At 39.8% G+C, this 17404-nt stretch overlaps 1 long non-coding RNA gene across 1 annotated transcript; it reads right to left on the reverse strand.

The window, feature by feature from the left end:
• Positions 1–887: 887 nt before the first annotated feature.
• On the reverse strand, positions 888–3730 carry LOC138951577 (uncharacterized). The gene is made up of 3 exons (XR_011451180.1): positions 3708–3730; positions 2849–2950; positions 888–2134 (listed from the first exon to the last, which is right to left on the reverse strand). It is a non-coding gene; the product is annotated as an uncharacterized lncRNA (long non-coding RNA).
• Positions 3731–17404: the final 13674 nt, after the last annotated feature.

Consider the following 17404-nt stretch of genomic DNA (forward strand, 5'->3'; position numbering starts at 1 on the left):
TGCACTTGCAGCAGTCACGGAAGGGGGAGTGGGGGTAGCAGGTTATACAGGTATATATGGTAGATGAAGGATTTATGAATTTGTGTGTGTAACTGTGAAACATTTTTTCTGAAGAGAAAATTAATATCAAATTGTTGCATGTGGAGGGAAGCTGAAAAAAGTGACCTGTTTTATTATTTTTTATTTCTTCTTTTTTGGTTAGGCCAAAAAAAAAAAAATAGGTGTGGTTACGGTAACATAGCCAAAAAAAATAGGGTAGGTAGGTAGGCAATCACTTTTTTTTTTAAAACTTTTTTTTCTAATGTGTACAAATTAAACACTTCCTGCATCGGGGTCAGTGACCGGTCAGTGACCAAAGGCATTGTGATAGCTGGGTGGCCTTGTTAAAAAACACGACCTTCTTCCCAGGGGTCAATGACCCAGTTTTTGCCATGAGAGGTGGTTCCCCTGTCATATCTGAGAGAGGAAACACTTCCGGCATCGGGGTCAGTGACCGAGTTTAACAGAGTGAAAATCTGTGTGTGCGGCCAGATCAAAGGCAGGGCAGTAAGTACCTCGTAGCTGAAACATGCATTATCACAAGTTGTTTGACTGGTACTCAAGTGGTCTCTTTGATTTTTTTCGTATTTCATACACGGATTAGGCGCTTCGTTATACAAGACGCAGGGGTCGAACTCGAGGAAAAAAGTCGCGCCTTATGACCCGGAAAGTACGGTACTTGACAGGGAAATAAGTGTGTGACACGGGCGCTTTCGCTTTCATTGCGTTTTTTGCACTCGTTTTTTTTTTTTTTTTTTTTGTTGACAAATGTAATAAAAAGTTATAGGATCGGCCCCTAAAATAGGGTAGGTCGGGTTACCGTAACCACACCTATTTTTTTTTAGGCCTTACTGAGCTTTTACCTTTGAGGGTCACCATATGGCGAGTCTTCTGTGCATCACCCTTTAAATACCCTGCCACTTGATGGAGAGCATGGGACCGTCTTCGAAAGAGCGCGTGCAAAGTATCTGTGTGTTTCCAAGATTCACTGGAAACTCGGGATCTTTAACGTGATCTTCGGGTGGTTTTTTTTTAGGCATGTATGCAGTTGTAGACGAGGATGGTATGATTCCGTCTGCTTAGAGTCTACATTGGACGTTGACTCTGGGGAACACAGTAACATTCCCCGTACATGTGCCTCCAACCCACGCCGAAAGCGACGGACTGGTTACAAAGCCAGCTCGAATGAGATACGGACCCACCCGCGACCTGTTCTATAATCTGGCAGAGAGAAAAAATGTGTTGGTGGTGTCGTGCTCTGGGAAACTGAGCGTTCTCTAATGATAGGTTATGCTTGGGGAGCATTACCTTACCAATAACGCTCATTAAAATAATTGCTTCTAAATCTTCGAATCCTTATGCCAGGTAGAGACATTGTGGATATCAAGAGGACAGTCTCACTTCGAACAAATACCACTTCTGTTTGTATTCTGATTGAACGACTCAGCCCTGGTGGAAAATGGATGGCGTTGGGGCATTTGCCCAGGAAAGTTGTTTTGATGGGGCGGTGAGTATTGGGCAGACCGTGTTGTCCATTGTGGACCGGGAGCTGCTTGGTTGTAGTGGAAGTTGCACCCAATTTTAAAGTTGTGTACCATGATGTAATAAAGATGGTCAAGCGAGTCGACTTCCACGATACCCCCATCGTGCATTTTCACAAGAACGACTCCATTTTCGCTCCATGCACATTCAAGGCCAAAGCTAGACCTTGCCTCATGTAGCAATTGATGTTTGACGGTTGGAAGAAATTCCTCAATATATGGATAATAACCTGCAAGCTTCAAACCAGTTTTAAGAACTGTATTCCTTGCTTCTGTCGACGAGAAAACGACACATATTTCACGTGGAAAATCATGTCCTTTGAGGCGTTTGGCTGACAGGATTTCCTTTCTTTGTACATGCAGGCCTAGCACGTCGCAGAAAAAATTCCATGCTTTTTCTGTGAGATCTTCGTCGGATTCTTTGCATGTGCTTTGTGGCAGGCCAACAATTTTGCACAGATTGGAATATGGTGTTTGATATGCGTGCTTCTTGTGTGTGTCTCTTGTTTCAGGTCTTCCATGAGTTGTCTTGATGTTCTCTGCAGGTCCTGTGACTGAAATGCAGAGATTCACTTTTGAATAACTTGGAAAAGCAATCAAAAGATTAACAAATACAAATCAAGTACACGCAATAGTTTTATCAATAGGGGGTGGTGGTGGTGGGGGGGGGGCAAGGCAGGCTCAATTTAACAGTATGTTGACATATATGCAGAGACAGATAGAGAGAGAGAGAGAGAGAGAGAGAGAGAGAGAGAGAGAGAGAGAGAGAGAGAGAGAGAGAGGAGAGAGCGTGAGAGAGGGAGAGAGCGCGAGAGAGAGAAAGAGAAAGAGAGATAGTGAGTGAAACACAGAGACAGAGAGAGATCTATTTTATGGGCTGATGGGGTTAAAGCTGGAGTCTACCCCTGTAAACAGAAATTATAATTGAGATAGGTATTTCGAATAATTGACGTGTTTCAAATTAGTTGGACGGTAGACTCCGACATTAGGCTGGTTTAAAAGTGCTATTTTTACATCCATTCTTCTCTCGATAAGGGTCTTCATGATATACACTATTCCAAACGTAAGCCCACAAAAACACCAACAAACCAAAGAAAACGAAAAAAGGAAAACATCACAATGCGGATTGAAAACAAAAATACATTCATCGTCATATCTTCAAACAAGACGCACGTCAGTAAGTTAACTGTGTAACACATGACGATAGTCATGATAAGAGAGAAAATGCGAGGAAGAGGGAAGGAAAGGAAGAGGGGAAGGGGGCTTACCTGCTCGAATCTCCTCAATCCTGTTCTTTTCAATATTGACTCTTTCAACGTCACTTTCATTCGATTCCAAATCTTCAATGGCAGGAGTCACTGTTGAAACCCCTATAAAACATTCACATACAACATGAATCATCATGTGCAGGTGTGACAAACACCAGATACTTATCAGCAATCACGCAAACACATGAACATGCTGTTACAGACAGAGTCAGTACGACTGACATATCGTGCGTGCACATAGCTGTGGCAGCTCAAGAACTAAGCATCATGCTGAGCAAGCTGTCCTCTCTTTCACACACACACACACACACACACACCCACACACACACACACACACACACACACTGTGCATGCGCGTACCCTTGTCATAAAAGCGAACACGTGCAGCAGGGTCCAAGAGCTAAGAATTATATAGCAAGAACAGAACAGACCAAGCAACAACCTGTGGATAACTACTTTTACCTTTGTCCTTAAAGTTTTGCCTTTCATCGATTTCTGTCCCACTCTCATCTTCTACTGACGTCATCTCTTTACTGACAGGAAGTTTCACTGCTGAAACACCGCGAAAATATGGAATACAATGACCTCTGCCAAGATATAGAGGGGCAGAAAAGTAATATTCAAGAGAAAGTGAGATTGGGGGTGTGTGGGTGTGTGTGTGAGAGAGAGAGAGAGGAGAGTGTTTGAGTGTGTGTATGTGTGTGTGTGTGAGAGAGAGAGAGAGAGAGAGAGAGAGAGAGAGAGAGAGAGAGAGAGAGAGAGAGAGAGAGAGAGAGAGAGAGAGAGAGAGAGAGAGAGAGAGAGAGAGAGAGAGAGAGAGAGAGAGAGAGAGAGAGGGAACTTGACGATGAAAAGTCACCTGTTTCGATCTTGCTGTTGCCGTCCATCCAACCCTCTACTGGTGTGGAGTCTTGATTGGCGGTGAGAGTCACTGTAGCAATGCCTGTTGGAAACAGATAACAAACGGTCTGGTTACAATGAGCTTCTTTTCTGATAAGCTGACTGCAAGCAAATGACAACAGAATGGTATCTTGGAAACACGGATATTAACATGAGCTTGAAGGCGAATGCTGATCATCATTTTTCAAGGCATATTTGCTACCTACTAACAGTCTGCATGTCAGAAACAATGGTTTGATTATACTGTTTAATTACAACAAAATAGTATACCGAAGTGGTCATGGAAGATGCTGCCTTATTGGCTACGTTGGTTACTTAAAAATGTGCTTTGTATGACTCTATACATGGTCAAGTGTATTGCGAACAAGAAGGGCAAAGCCCATACGACTCACATGCTTGACCTTGACCTTTACAGCAATGACATCATACACTAAGAACTGCTTTACACATTTTTCCTACCAAAATACATGTGACCAAGGTCATCCAAGGTCATGCAACACAAAGCTGTTAATTCAAGACATAGGAAGTACAATGGTGCTTATTGGCTCTTTCTACCATGAGATATGGTCACTTTTAGTGGTTCACTACCTTATTTTGGTCACATTTCATAAGGGTCAAAGTGACCTTGACCATGATCATATGTGACCAAATGTGTCTCATGATGAAAGCATAACATGTGCCCCACATAATTTTTAAGTTTGAAACAGTTATCTTCCATAGTTCAGGATCAAGGTCACTTCAAAATATGTATACAATCCAACTTTGAAGAGCTCCTGTGACCTTGACCTTGAAGCAAGGTAAACGAAACTGGTATCAAAAGATGGGGCTTACTTTGCCCTATATATCATATATAGGTGAGGTATTGAATCTCAAAAACTTCAGAGAAAATGGGAAAAATGTGAAAAATAGCTGTTTTTTAGGCAACATTTATGGCCCCTGCGACCTTGACCTTGAAGCAAGGTCAAGATGCTATGTATGTTTTTTTGGGTCTTGTCATCATACACCATCTTGCCAAATTTGGTACTGATAGACTGAATAGTGTCCAAGAAATATCCAACGTTAAAGTTTTCCGGACGGCCGGACGTCCGGCCGGCCGGACGGACGGACGGACGACTCGGGTGAGTACATAGACTCACTTTTGCTTCGCATGTGAGTCAAAAAGCCTTTTGTCTTATATAATTATTGTTAATATCATTAAAAAATAATATAAAAAAAAGGGTTCTGCCGTGACCCCAAACACGCAGCCCCGATTGGTCACTTAATTAAACATAAAATACGACACACCAGCGTCCAGCAAATGTCCGCAGCCGGTAACCTAATTAGTTGTTGAAACTCAGAAAGACACATGGAGAGGTATACTAGACAGGCAGAGAGAGATGGGAGAGGGAGGGAGAGTGAGATTTAGATTCAAAATTTTAGTACAAAAGGATGAAGGCAAAGCCTGTGCTTCCAACCTGTTCCTTTAGGACATATATGACATGATATTATAGGCCAAAACATTATTGTGATACATTTTGCAGCCAAATCAAAGTCTTATTATTGCATGTAAAAGTTGCAGACGTGTGCCTATTGTAATTCTTTGTCGATATTAAATTGGGCCCTACCGTTTTTGTCAAGTCGATTTTGAGAGTACCATTATCTGAGCGGCGGTCAAGTGATCCCTGTGAAAGGAAATGTTTAATCCAAAAGGTGGTCTAGATAGTCAAGGAAACGGCCTCAACTGGCATATAAAGTTTAAATAAAATGACACGGGAAATAATGCTTTAATTTGGGTGCGAATTATTCTTTGGCCTAATTTACATAGCATAAATAACACGTTTTAAACGGCAAACAGTTACTTATTCTCTGTAAGAGAGAAAGAGAGAGAGAGAGTGAGTGAGAGGGAGGGAGAGATATATATATGTGTGTGTGTGTGTGCGCGCGCGCGCGCGCGTGTGTGTGTGTGTGTGTGTGTGTGTGTGTGTGTGTGTGTGTGTGTGTGTGTGTGTGTGTGTGTGTGTGTGTGTGTGTGTGACAGAGACAAAGAGAGAGAAACAGACAAACAAACAGGCAGGCACACAGAAGGAGGGAGGAAGGGAGATAGAGTATCCACCAAAACACAAACCTTCTTCATTCTTCGTGAAGATGATTGTTGACTGCTGTGAGATGACGTGAAAAGAACCATCAATATCATCGCTTGGTTCCAGCCTCAGTTTGCAATTTTCCTTGTTATTCATTTTTCTGTATAAGAACAAAAACTATTATCAAACATTAAGATTGGTTACAAATATTGTTGGTAGTGTCGGCTTACAAACAGGACCTTTTGTACAAAACAAAATGTTCACCACTGGCACTGCCACAGACCAATCCTAAACAAAAGCATGGTGCACAGTCGTTCCTGTTAAAATAAAACAAAAAAAAAACAAAAAAACCAACAACAACAACAGATTAGCATTAATTGTTAAATATGTTGATTACATTTCTCTCCAATTACAGATAAGAACAAATCATTTAAATTCGAAGACCATCATTAAAATTAATGAATTGCACAATGGTGATTGAATGGAGACAGTTTAACTTCATTAAAAATGAAGTAGACTTGCGTTGTTTTCTAGCACTGTTCGACCAGCAATGCTTTTCGTGCCGTCAACAATGGTAGGCATTGTCGTCTGACAAATTCCGTTATATGTTTGTTGTTTTCTACAGAGCAAAAGGTTTTTATTTGTTGCTATCGTAAAAAGAAATCAAACTATACTGGATCTTTCAAAGTGATTTCAATTAGCATTATTCGGATATCAAAACGAAGACATTTTTGAAGTATAGTACAATATAAAATGTGCTGCCGACAGTTATAATCCAAGTATGTTTTGAAAATATTATGGTACAGAACATGTAAAATGGGCAGTATATGAACTCGGGTTTTTGTACAAATAACAAATAAAACCTCCACATTCGACGTTCGCACGATCTGTTAATACGTACGTATTAGCTGCAGGACATAGTCTGCTTCTGTTACGTATACTCTTGTCAAAGTCAAATGCAGCTCACCTGACACAGTCGCTGACCTCTGCGTTTGAGGATGATTTAATGGTGACCAGACGACTCCATCCAACTCGGCAGGCTGCCTCCAGAGTTGCAACCTCCAACTTCAGCGCCGACTTGCAACATATTCTTTTTGTAGTCTGACCGGTGTGAGTAAGGAACTCAATCAGCAGGTGGACAACATTTCGCCATGTTTGGTCAAGGAGAATAGACGGATATTCTATGTTGTCAATATGCTGAAAGTGTAGTATATGTGTGTTAGTTAACGTTCTGTATTTTTTTGTAATGTGGCCATGCAGTTTAGGCGTATGATTAACATAAAAGTCTTATCTAGAACTGTTTGCAATTTTGTGTTTCAATGGAACGTAATAACTAAATCACAAATGCTCTTGATGTAAACTTTTAAGTAAATATTGAGTTTCTGAAAGAACAAGATGGGCAAAGCCCATACGACTCACACCTTGACCTTTACATGACCTTGACCTTCAGCTAAACCTAGCAATGACATCATACACTAAGAACTGCTTTACACATGTTTCCTACCAAAATACATGTGGTCATGCAACACAAAGCTGTTAATTCAAGACATAGGAAGTACAATGGTGCTTATTGGCTCTTTCTACCATGAGATATGGTCACTTTTAGTGGTTCACTACCTTATTTTGGTCACATTTCATAAGGGTCAAAGTGACCTTGACCTTGATCATATGTGACCAAATGTGTCTCATGATAAAAGCATAACATGTGCCCCACATAATTTTTAAGTTTGAAACAGTTATCTTCCATAGTTCAGGGTCAAGGTCACTTCAAAATATGTATACAATCCAACTTTGAAGAGCTCCTGTGACCTTGACCTTGAAGCAAGGTAAACCAAACTGGTATCAAAAGATGGGGCTTACTTTGCCCTATATATCATATATAGGTGAGGTATTGAATCTCAAAAACTTCAGAGAAAATGGGAAAAATAGCTGTTTTTTAGACAACATTTATGGCCCCTGCGACCTTGACCTTGAAGCAAGGTCAAGATGCTATGTATGTTTTTTGGGGCCTTGTCATCATACACCATCTTGCCAAATTTGGTACTGATAGACTGAATAGTGTCCAAGAAATATCCAACGTTAAAGTTTTCCGGACGGACGTCCGGACGGAGGGACGGACGGACGACTCGGGTGAGTACATAGACTTTCTTTCTTTATTTGGTGTTTAACGTCGTTTTCAACCACGAAGGTTATATCGCGACGAGGGAAAGGGGGGGCGATGGGATAGAGCCACTTGTTAAGTGTTTCTTGTTCACAAAAGCACTAATCAAAAAATTGCTCCAGGGGCTTGCAACGTAGTACAATATATGACCTTACTGGGAGAATGCAAGTTTCCAGTACAAAGGACTAAACATTTCTTACATACTGCTTGACTAAAATCGCATGGGTTCTTCTCTTGAACAATTCTAGCTAGGCCTGCTACTTTAACCAACGGTAAACCAATCTGGCAACCAGACAGAACAAAGTAATTAATATGTACACACTTTGTTTTTCTAATTAATGTTGGAGACACTGTTTCTCCCGACCCACCTTTAATATTGTGGATCAATGTTACAATTAAAGTATTGCTGATATAATGTGAGTCTAAATTAATAAAAGATGTATATTCTTCTTGTCTTTTTATCTAATAAGGGTTTATACCTTGGAACGTGAAGGCATGTAGCAAGTTACACAGGAAGTCCCTTGTAGGAGCACAGCAGCTTTTGTCATATTCTCAAAGACCTTTGCGTCAAGGTTGATTGGCCCGTCGTAGAACTTCTCACATTCTTCTTCTTTCAGCTCCAGCTCTCGTTTCAAAGATTCAGAATTGAAGTTCTGCATGTCAAAAGTGCAGCCCAGAATTGCAAATCTGTCATGGCAAAAGTCTAACAGGGACTCGTGCAGCTCCTGAAGTGTTACAACTGTGTATTTGTGAATGTGTTCCTCCAGGCCAAGGCCTCCCTCGTTATTTTGCAGGTTGAACAGTGTCAGGACGAAGGACGGCAAGTTCTCCCCGATGAAGAAAGCCTGCAAGGTGTTCTCTGCAGGATAATCTTCATCTGTCAAGGGCAAGTTCAGGTCAGCCGGAAGTGTGTCTGATATCCACACTTTCCCGTGGTTAGGTCCCAGCCATTCATCCAGGACTTCCACGATGCGTTTTACTTCTGCGTCCAAGCCGGCTTTTTTCAGCTGGTTGATGAGTTGGTTATCTGTCAATAAAACATTACAATTCGTGTGGCTGCTCTTTAAGATTGTTTCTTCGAATTCATTGCATCCACTGAGACAGTGTGGACCAAGTTCCGAAAGAGAGGTTGTCACTCACGTTGCGACATCTTTTATTCTGGCATGTAGGACACAATGGCGATATGGTTTGAAAAGACTTCTCCGTCCCCCGATGACACCCCCTCCCTACAGGTTGGTGTTTCACTACTATGTCATGTGAGTCAGACCGCGTGTGCCGTTGAGCGTATGGAGCGCGCAACAATTATTTAACAGTAAAACCATCTGTATACCAATTTAATTACCTTTCATACGTTGGGAACGGTATTGGCATAAAGTGGTGCGAATTCTTCAAAGAGAACTTAGAACAAATGGTTTCGGGTGCACTTCCTGTCATAATTGTATGCATCATTATTCCTTTGTTGTAATTCATTCTTGACTTTAGAGGTTGGACCCCTATGTTGATGTAGTCTGAGTCGATGAGAGTAGTCTGTTTGAGTAATACTACTTTTAGCGCTGAGTAGCGTTAGGGAATTATCACTTGCTGAGTCCCATAGAGTGGATGTGTAATCAATACGAGACTGAATATAAGCAGTGAAAAATAACTTCCTGGCTTGACAATTCAGGAAGTGTTTAATTCTAGATAAGAGGTACACTTTCTTTTACACTAATTCGAGAGAGAGAGAGAGAGAGAGAGAGAGAGAGAGAGAGAGAGAGAGAAAGAGAGAGAGAGAGAGAGAGAAAGAGAGAGAGAGAGAGAGAGAGAGAGAGAGAGAGAGAGAGAGAGAGATCAAACGAAACAAAATTAAGAGACAAGACAAACAGACGGAGACAGTACAGTACCCCAAGCTTCATCCTTGTGTTGGTGAACTCTTTTTTTGCAGAAAGGAGACGCAGGCACAAATGGAGCTGTTTTTTCAAAATCCTTTGGATCGTCTGGAAAGAAAAATCAACCGTTCATATTTCACGACCTACTGTATAATAATCTTTCAAGAACAGTAGACCTAAACTTTTTTCTTAACATACAGCAATATTCCAAGCAATCATTTTCCAACCCCCAATCTGACACAAACCATTTGCCCTTGTGACACCCATGACGGGGACTTGAGTGCCTTTGCATGAAATAACCAGCAGTAGCAATAATAAGTAAACATCTTAAACTGCACTCAAATAGTAATTTATAAAAGAAGACGAAGAAGTATCGATTTTGTTTTAGGAGTCGTTTCGAAGTTCTTTATATGAGAATATCAACAACAACAAAATACGAGAATTTAAAGTAAAACAAAGCTTGAAGGAATGGATGATATCAAAGTATCTAGAGCTTTTGTGATGCACATCGAACACAAGTAATCTAAGCGTTCACACAAGTTTGTGTCCCTACTGTCATCTCCTTTAATATCGTTTCATGTTTATCTTTGATAAAAAAAAATCTAGTTTAACCCAATACATGATTGGTAATAATGAAATTCGTTATTGGCTGTGTTATGAAATCATACAAATATTGTAGGGGAAAATGTTGTTAGTTAAAGAGTTAAGATATACTCGTGTAAGTCAAAAGTAAAACCAACCATAGTTTAATTAGATATTAATAAACATGAACAAACCAGAAAACAGCGGCTAGAATACAAAAACAAGAACTGGTTTTGACTTATCGTCTTCGTCAGCACAAGTTACAAAAATAAAAAGCTAAACCGAAGAGTAGAGAGAAAAAGAAAATGAAGAGAAAGAGCACAGCAGAATACAGACAGAGTGTAACGTGCCCGTACCCTGTACCATTTTTTTCCAACAGTACTTTGTCGGATTTTTAGAAAGACGTTTGGGTATACAATTTATAAACGGATACCTAGCTGATAATGTCATTGAAAAAAGGAAACAAGTCTTGCACTTTACAATCTTTGCAAAACGTACGCATTCATGTAACTTGGGGGGGGGGGGGGTGTTAAGTAATAAAACTGAAGGTTGATGAGAACATTTTTGTATTTGAATGTTCAATTGTAATGTGAGTAATTTGAGGTAACTTTCATTGGTCTTACAATCTGTCCCATCTAAGGCATTAAGATGGATACAATAAAAAAAAACAAGTCCCGTAAGGCAAAATTACTACATTTAGTCAAGCTGTCGAACTCACGGACTAAAACTGAACGCACTGCATTTTTTCACCTCGGCAACACAGCTTCGTCAATCCCCGCGAGAAGGAAATCGCTCACTTGTCACGTGCAAAACGAAGTGAAATTGACAAGTGCGGTAGCGTATTGGGCTGAGCAGGAAAGCGCACTTTTCTGTATTCTTTTTAACTTTGTGAGCTTGTTTTGAATACGAAATATTATATATCTATATGTTTTTAGAATCAGGAAAAGAGAAAGAATAAGATTAAATCATGTTTGGATCGGTTTCATAAATTATAATCGCAGTATTAATTAACCTATTTTTGTTAATTGTGATTACATTTTAAAAGTAAACATGACATATGTATATATTTTTATGACAACAAAACACGATGTAACAGTGGTACCGGGGTGAAATGGTACAAGAGCAATATACCTACATTGATACAGTTGCGTGACTTCCTCTTGAAGAGTCATTTCTAAAAGAAAAATATCAAAAATTACAATACTGATAGGAAAAGAAAACAGAAACATACAGAGTCTCAAATCGGTATATTTAAAAAAAAAAGTATATTGCAATGATGTCACAGACAGAGAAGAAGAGTACACCTGTCCTATACGGGATAGTAGGTAACTATACTGATTCGAACACATCTTCTTGATATACGTGGGATGATCATTATATTGTGTCATTGTTTATGAAAATTCACTTTTCTGATCTATTTTTATTTTATGCAATTTATATCGCGCACATATCTCAACCACGGATTCAAGGCGCAGGGATTTATTTATGCCGTGTGAGATGGAATTTTTTTTACACAATATATCACGCATTCACATCGGCCAGCAAACCTCAAGCCTATTAGGGCGAGCATTCACCTTTCACGGCCTATTATTCCAAGTCACACGAGTATTTGGTGGACATTGTTATCTATGCCTATACAATTTTACCAGGAAAAACCCTTTTGTCAATCGTGGGATCTTTAACGTGCACACCCCAATGTAGTGTACACGAAGGGACCTCGGTTTTTCGTCTCATCCGAAAGACTAGCACTTGAACCCACCACCTAGGTTAGGAAAGGGCCTGAAGTGTTTACTTTCAAAACATGTTTCTACACCTCTCCAAACAGATTGCTGTCCCCTTGTAATGAATCCAAGGTTCTATCGTATTTTGAAATATGTATGGTGTTAATTGTAGGATGTTCCTTCCTCTGGTTTAAACAAGTTTTTTAACAGACTTCTGGTGTGCAAGACTAAACACAACACAAAACCACACAACAAACCACACCAACACACCACACAACACACCACACCACAACACAAAATAACACACCACACCACAAAACAACACAGACATTTGTCTTGCCGCATTTGTAAATATGGCAGGAATGATCTGAATAGATTCCTTGTTTTGATAGGTCTTGGTGACATTGACATAAAACATCATTGCGTTTGACTAAAATGCCTTCATCTATTATCGCATACTTTTTTGTATGAACAATTATATTGAGCCACGATATTAAGATTGGTACAGAAAAAATAAAAACATAAAAACAAATCTTCAAGAAGTTATCCTATATAATGTTGTGCAAAGTTTAATTATAGAACAAAGCACGAAACTATTACCAGAATGTTCAATCAATCAATCAATATGAGGCTTATATCCTCGCGCCCCCTAATTGGCGTAGAGGCGCGTCCCCCGGGTGGTGGATGGGGGAGCCTTCTCTACTAACTTCTGAGAGAAGGTCGCATCACTCTCGATGCCGTGAACCTAATTAGGATCTTTTTCTTGTTTCTTCTCTATTTCTGCCTCCCCAAAGTCCTTTTACTTTCCTTTTCTCACCCATAAAATTCTTCACTTATTACCCTTGTTAAGTGGTTCTTGTATAGAATATAGTCAATGTTTGTAAAGATTTTAGTCAAGCAGTATGTAAGAAATGTTTAGTCCTTTGTACTGGAAACTTGCATTCTCCCAGTAAGGTCATATATTGTACTACGTTGCAAGCCCCTGGAGCAATTTTTTGATTAGTGCTTTTGTGAACAAGAAACACTTAACAAGTGGCTCTATCCCATCTCCCCCCTTTCCCCTATCCCATCTCCCCCCTTTCCCTCGTCGCGATATAACCTTCGTGGTTGAAAACGACGTTAAACACCAAATAAAGAAAGAGGCTTATATCGCGCATATTCCGTGGGTACAGTTCTAGACGCTCTGCAATGATGCCGTGTGAGATGGAATTTTATACGGCCAGTAGATTGCAGCCATTTCGGCGCATATTTACCTTTAATGTTGATCTTTGTGTCTTGAGGATAGACAACCAAGATAAGGAACAGAAAAATAATAATAATAAATGATCGCTTATTTGTCGTTTTTGTGACTTCCTAAATGGCTGGAAGCAAACCCATTATTTAAAAAATATATATTTAGAACATCGTGTGAATCAGTATTTTCGTTCCTACCGTTTAAGAAGAGCTTAAGTTTCGTACCGTTATACCAGTAGAAGTCATTATTGCCACCTACCATTTAGAAAAGCATTTGCTTCTTACCATTTTTAGAGAAGCAAATTTGCTTTCTACTATTACAGTAAAGCTATTAGTTTCCTACCGTTTTGCAAGAGTATTTGCTCCCTACCATTTTAGAAGAGCATTTTGCTTCTTACCATTGTAAATGGAACTTTTTGCTTCCTACTAACATTTTGATTCAGTTTAAAAGAACATTTTGATAATATGACAATTGTAGAAGAGTAGTTTGCTTCTTTCTTGTTAAAAAAAAACCCAGCTAGCTTATTGCCAGTTCAGAGAAAAATCTTTTGTCTCATAATTATAGAATAATATTTTGCTTCTTATATTTTAGAAGAACATTCAATTACCATTTTAAAAGAGCATTTGATCCTCACAGTTATTCAAGAACATTGTGGTTATTACCATTTTAGTTAAAGCAACATCCACAGAAAACTGATCATTTATCATCATTATATATCTGCGGTGTATCTTTTATTCTACTTTTAACTAAAAACAACAAGAACATTCGCACTGTCGTCGTTTCAATCGACAACGACTGTCGTTCACTGTCTCTGAAAAGTACTGTGTGCTAACATGACTTAATTAGCAATACTATGATGGAATGATCATTGATTGTGTTTTATTCTTATTTTCATCGCTGGCAAAGCATAACCAGTAGTCAGATGAAGGAAAGGATTGTATTGGCATTTGAAACAAACAAATGTTGTGTCGGTCATCATAGTGTAAATTCCTTCATGATATATTTATCTGAGTATGTATGTAGTCGTTCGATTATTCATTTATTTATAAAGAAACCTTACCACAAGTTTTTTTCGTTCTTTCTTATCTGCTTCTTCTTTTCCTTTGTTTTGCCAGCTTCTACTTCTTTCTGTCTTTCTGGATTCTGGACTGATGAAATCAAATATGGCGAACCTACTTTTTCCCAATGCTGATCGTTTTCCAAGAGCATCAAAGCCTGAGGGAAAAGCATTGTTTGTATCACATACAAATATTCATAGAAAAAAGATATTGCTGACATTTTGAAAAACCAGAGATATATTCGGTCATGGATTACAAAGGCGTTATTCTTACCTTTTATTTGCTTCGTATGCTTTCCAAAATTTGAGCCACGCATAATACGTCATGAAGGAATGGTATGCTGCAGAACCAGTCTAACCAGCTGTAAACACAAACTGTGCAGTTTCTAAATTTAACGGACATTCTGGTTGGTCCAGCGAATGTATGACAGCAGCAGCCATGCGTCGATCACGCGCTGACTTTCACGCTCGAAGCCATTTCGTCATTCGCACTGCCGTTGTTAAAAAAAAAAGGTATATTTCAAAATGGCGTCGAATAGACTGCTCGAATTAAATTCCTGTTTGTTGTCTTGTAAAATTTTTTTTAACAATACTCATACTGAACAATACTTCCCCAAAGTGTCATTTTCACTTATCCAACGAAGAAAAATGTAAATATTATCTTGAATTTTAGCTATGTAAATTCGAAGAGTTTATTTTAGCTGCAGTTTCAGCCAATGAAAAGTTTGCATAAATTGCTATTTTAAGCATGAAAATCATTTGAATCATTCGAGTTTCGGAATGAACTGTACAGTTGCGTTTAATTTACACGAGCTTTAGAAGAAAAACAGTCATGAGAACAAAATTGACAGCCTAAAGGAGACAAAAATGGCGGCCAAAAGCAAGTTATTTTTTTTCTATGACCAACGTTAAAAATTACAAAATCATGCTCAGTGTTTGAGCTTGTTCCGTTAGTTGTTGTCACTGGAGTCATTTTATGTTGCATTAGTAAAAGTTACCTCTATCAGATATAATGGCACAGGATTTTGAGATTTGAATTTGCAACGCTAAAGTTGAAAGTTACCTGAATGTATACGTCTGAAGTCAGCATGATCCGACCTAAAACAATTTAATGTTCATGTGCGGACCAAGTGATTATCCGTTTGCTTTGCATATTCGTTCTTGCTCAGCAAAAAGGGTTTTTACACAAATGAAAGCGAGTCTCGAGTGACATGTGAAGAACCACACACTTTAAAAGAAACATTCAGAAACCGTCAAGAGTAAAACAAGTAAGCCATAAACATGGTGATCGCAGATTTATTCCATCGATGTGTATTATAGCGTGGCGATAATATAAAAAGAGACTTACTTAGTTCATGGCAGAATTTTGCGAAGGTGCGTTTTCTTGAAGATAGACATTAACAAAAGTAGACAACTGCAACACTGTGATAGGAGCTGACGTGACTGTGTTGACGCACCTCGTCCTATCCTAATGCACGGGGTTCACACCAGCTATGCACGGCGTCTCGTCAGTGGTGCAACTAGGGGCGGAGCTTAATGGCTTGTGGAAAAACACCAGCAGGTTTAAAGATACTTTGCCTTTTGTCGACACAGTCGTCTTTGCTTTTCGCTTTTTTTCCTCCTGAAAAGCTCTGCTTATAATATGTTGCTGTGCTATGAAGTTTTAACTAATGCTGACTAAATGGAGTGAGGCTTTTTGGCTTGCAATACATATTTTATTTAGAAAATGCCGGCTGAAGCATGGACCGGGTAGAGCCCATTGACATTCTTCTTCAATTTGCTGTTTAAAAAAACTCACCAAGACTCAGCAATCTCAGGTAAGTAATTAGTTCATGATACCATTGTCTTTGTGTGATTTGTCTTGATGATTATTTGTTTGTTTCAAGTGAGATGTTTGGAAACTTTGAGACATTTTAAAAACACTCGCCCTCCACGTGGTAGAATTTTATTCTCTACCTCGCTGTGGTTGATCATTTCTGCCGTGTGCTGACAAAACCGAGTAAGTCCATTTTGTTCATCAAAAAGAAGAAATCAATGCGCATCTTTTGTGTTAATTTCTACTTTTTAGAGTGCTTAGATAAGCAGATATGAACAGGTAAGTCCACAACCAAAAACAATTTTTTAAGTGTGCATGAATGTTTTGACAAAACCAAGTAAGTCAAAGGGTTTCCCAATTTTAGTATAATGGTAATTTCAAAATTATTTCAGAGGACTCATACAGAAAAGACGTCATTTTAAGTTTAGAACTCACAAATGACGTCATTTAGAGTTTAGAACACACAAATGACGTCATTCGATAAGATGAGACATAATGACGTCACCTTATGACGTTTTATTTCAAACATTTTTCTTCTCTATATGATTCTCCTGACGATCCTTGTCTCCCTCTCTCCCTCCCTCCCTTCCTTCCTCCCTCCATCTCTCTTTCTATCCCTCCCTACCTCTCTCGCTATCTCCCTCCCTCTCTCAATTTCCCTCCCTCCATCATTCTCTCTATCCCCCCTTCCCTTTCGCTCTCTCCTCCTCCCTCTCTTCCCTCATCCCTCTCTCCCTACCGCCAACAATCGACTTTTCTCTACCTCCCCCCTCTGTCCCTCCATCCCACTCTTTCTCTCCCTCCCTCCCTCCTACTCTCTTCCTCCATCCTTATCTCCCTCCCCCTCTCTCCCTCCCTCCCTCCTCTCTCTCTCCCTCCTACTCTCTTCCTCCCTCCCCTCTCTCTCCCTCCTACTTTCTTCCTCCCTCCTTATCTACCTCCCCCTCTCCCACCCTCCCTCCCTCCTCTCTCTTCCTCCCTCCCCCTATCTCTCCCTCCTACTCTCTTCCTCCCTCCTTATCTCCCCCCTCTCTCCCTCCCTCCCTCTCTCTTTTCTTTTCTCCCTCCCTCAATCCCACTAAGTCTCTCCCTCCCTCTCTTCCTTCCCCTCTCCCTCCCTCCTACCCTCCTTTCTCTCTCTCCCTCCCTTCCCCCTTCTC

The sequence above is a fragment of the Littorina saxatilis genome, linkage group LG16 (assembly GCF_037325665.1).
Source record: "Littorina saxatilis isolate snail1 linkage group LG16, US_GU_Lsax_2.0, whole genome shotgun sequence".
Classification (NCBI taxonomy): domain Eukaryota; kingdom Metazoa; phylum Mollusca; class Gastropoda; order Littorinimorpha; family Littorinidae; genus Littorina; species Littorina saxatilis.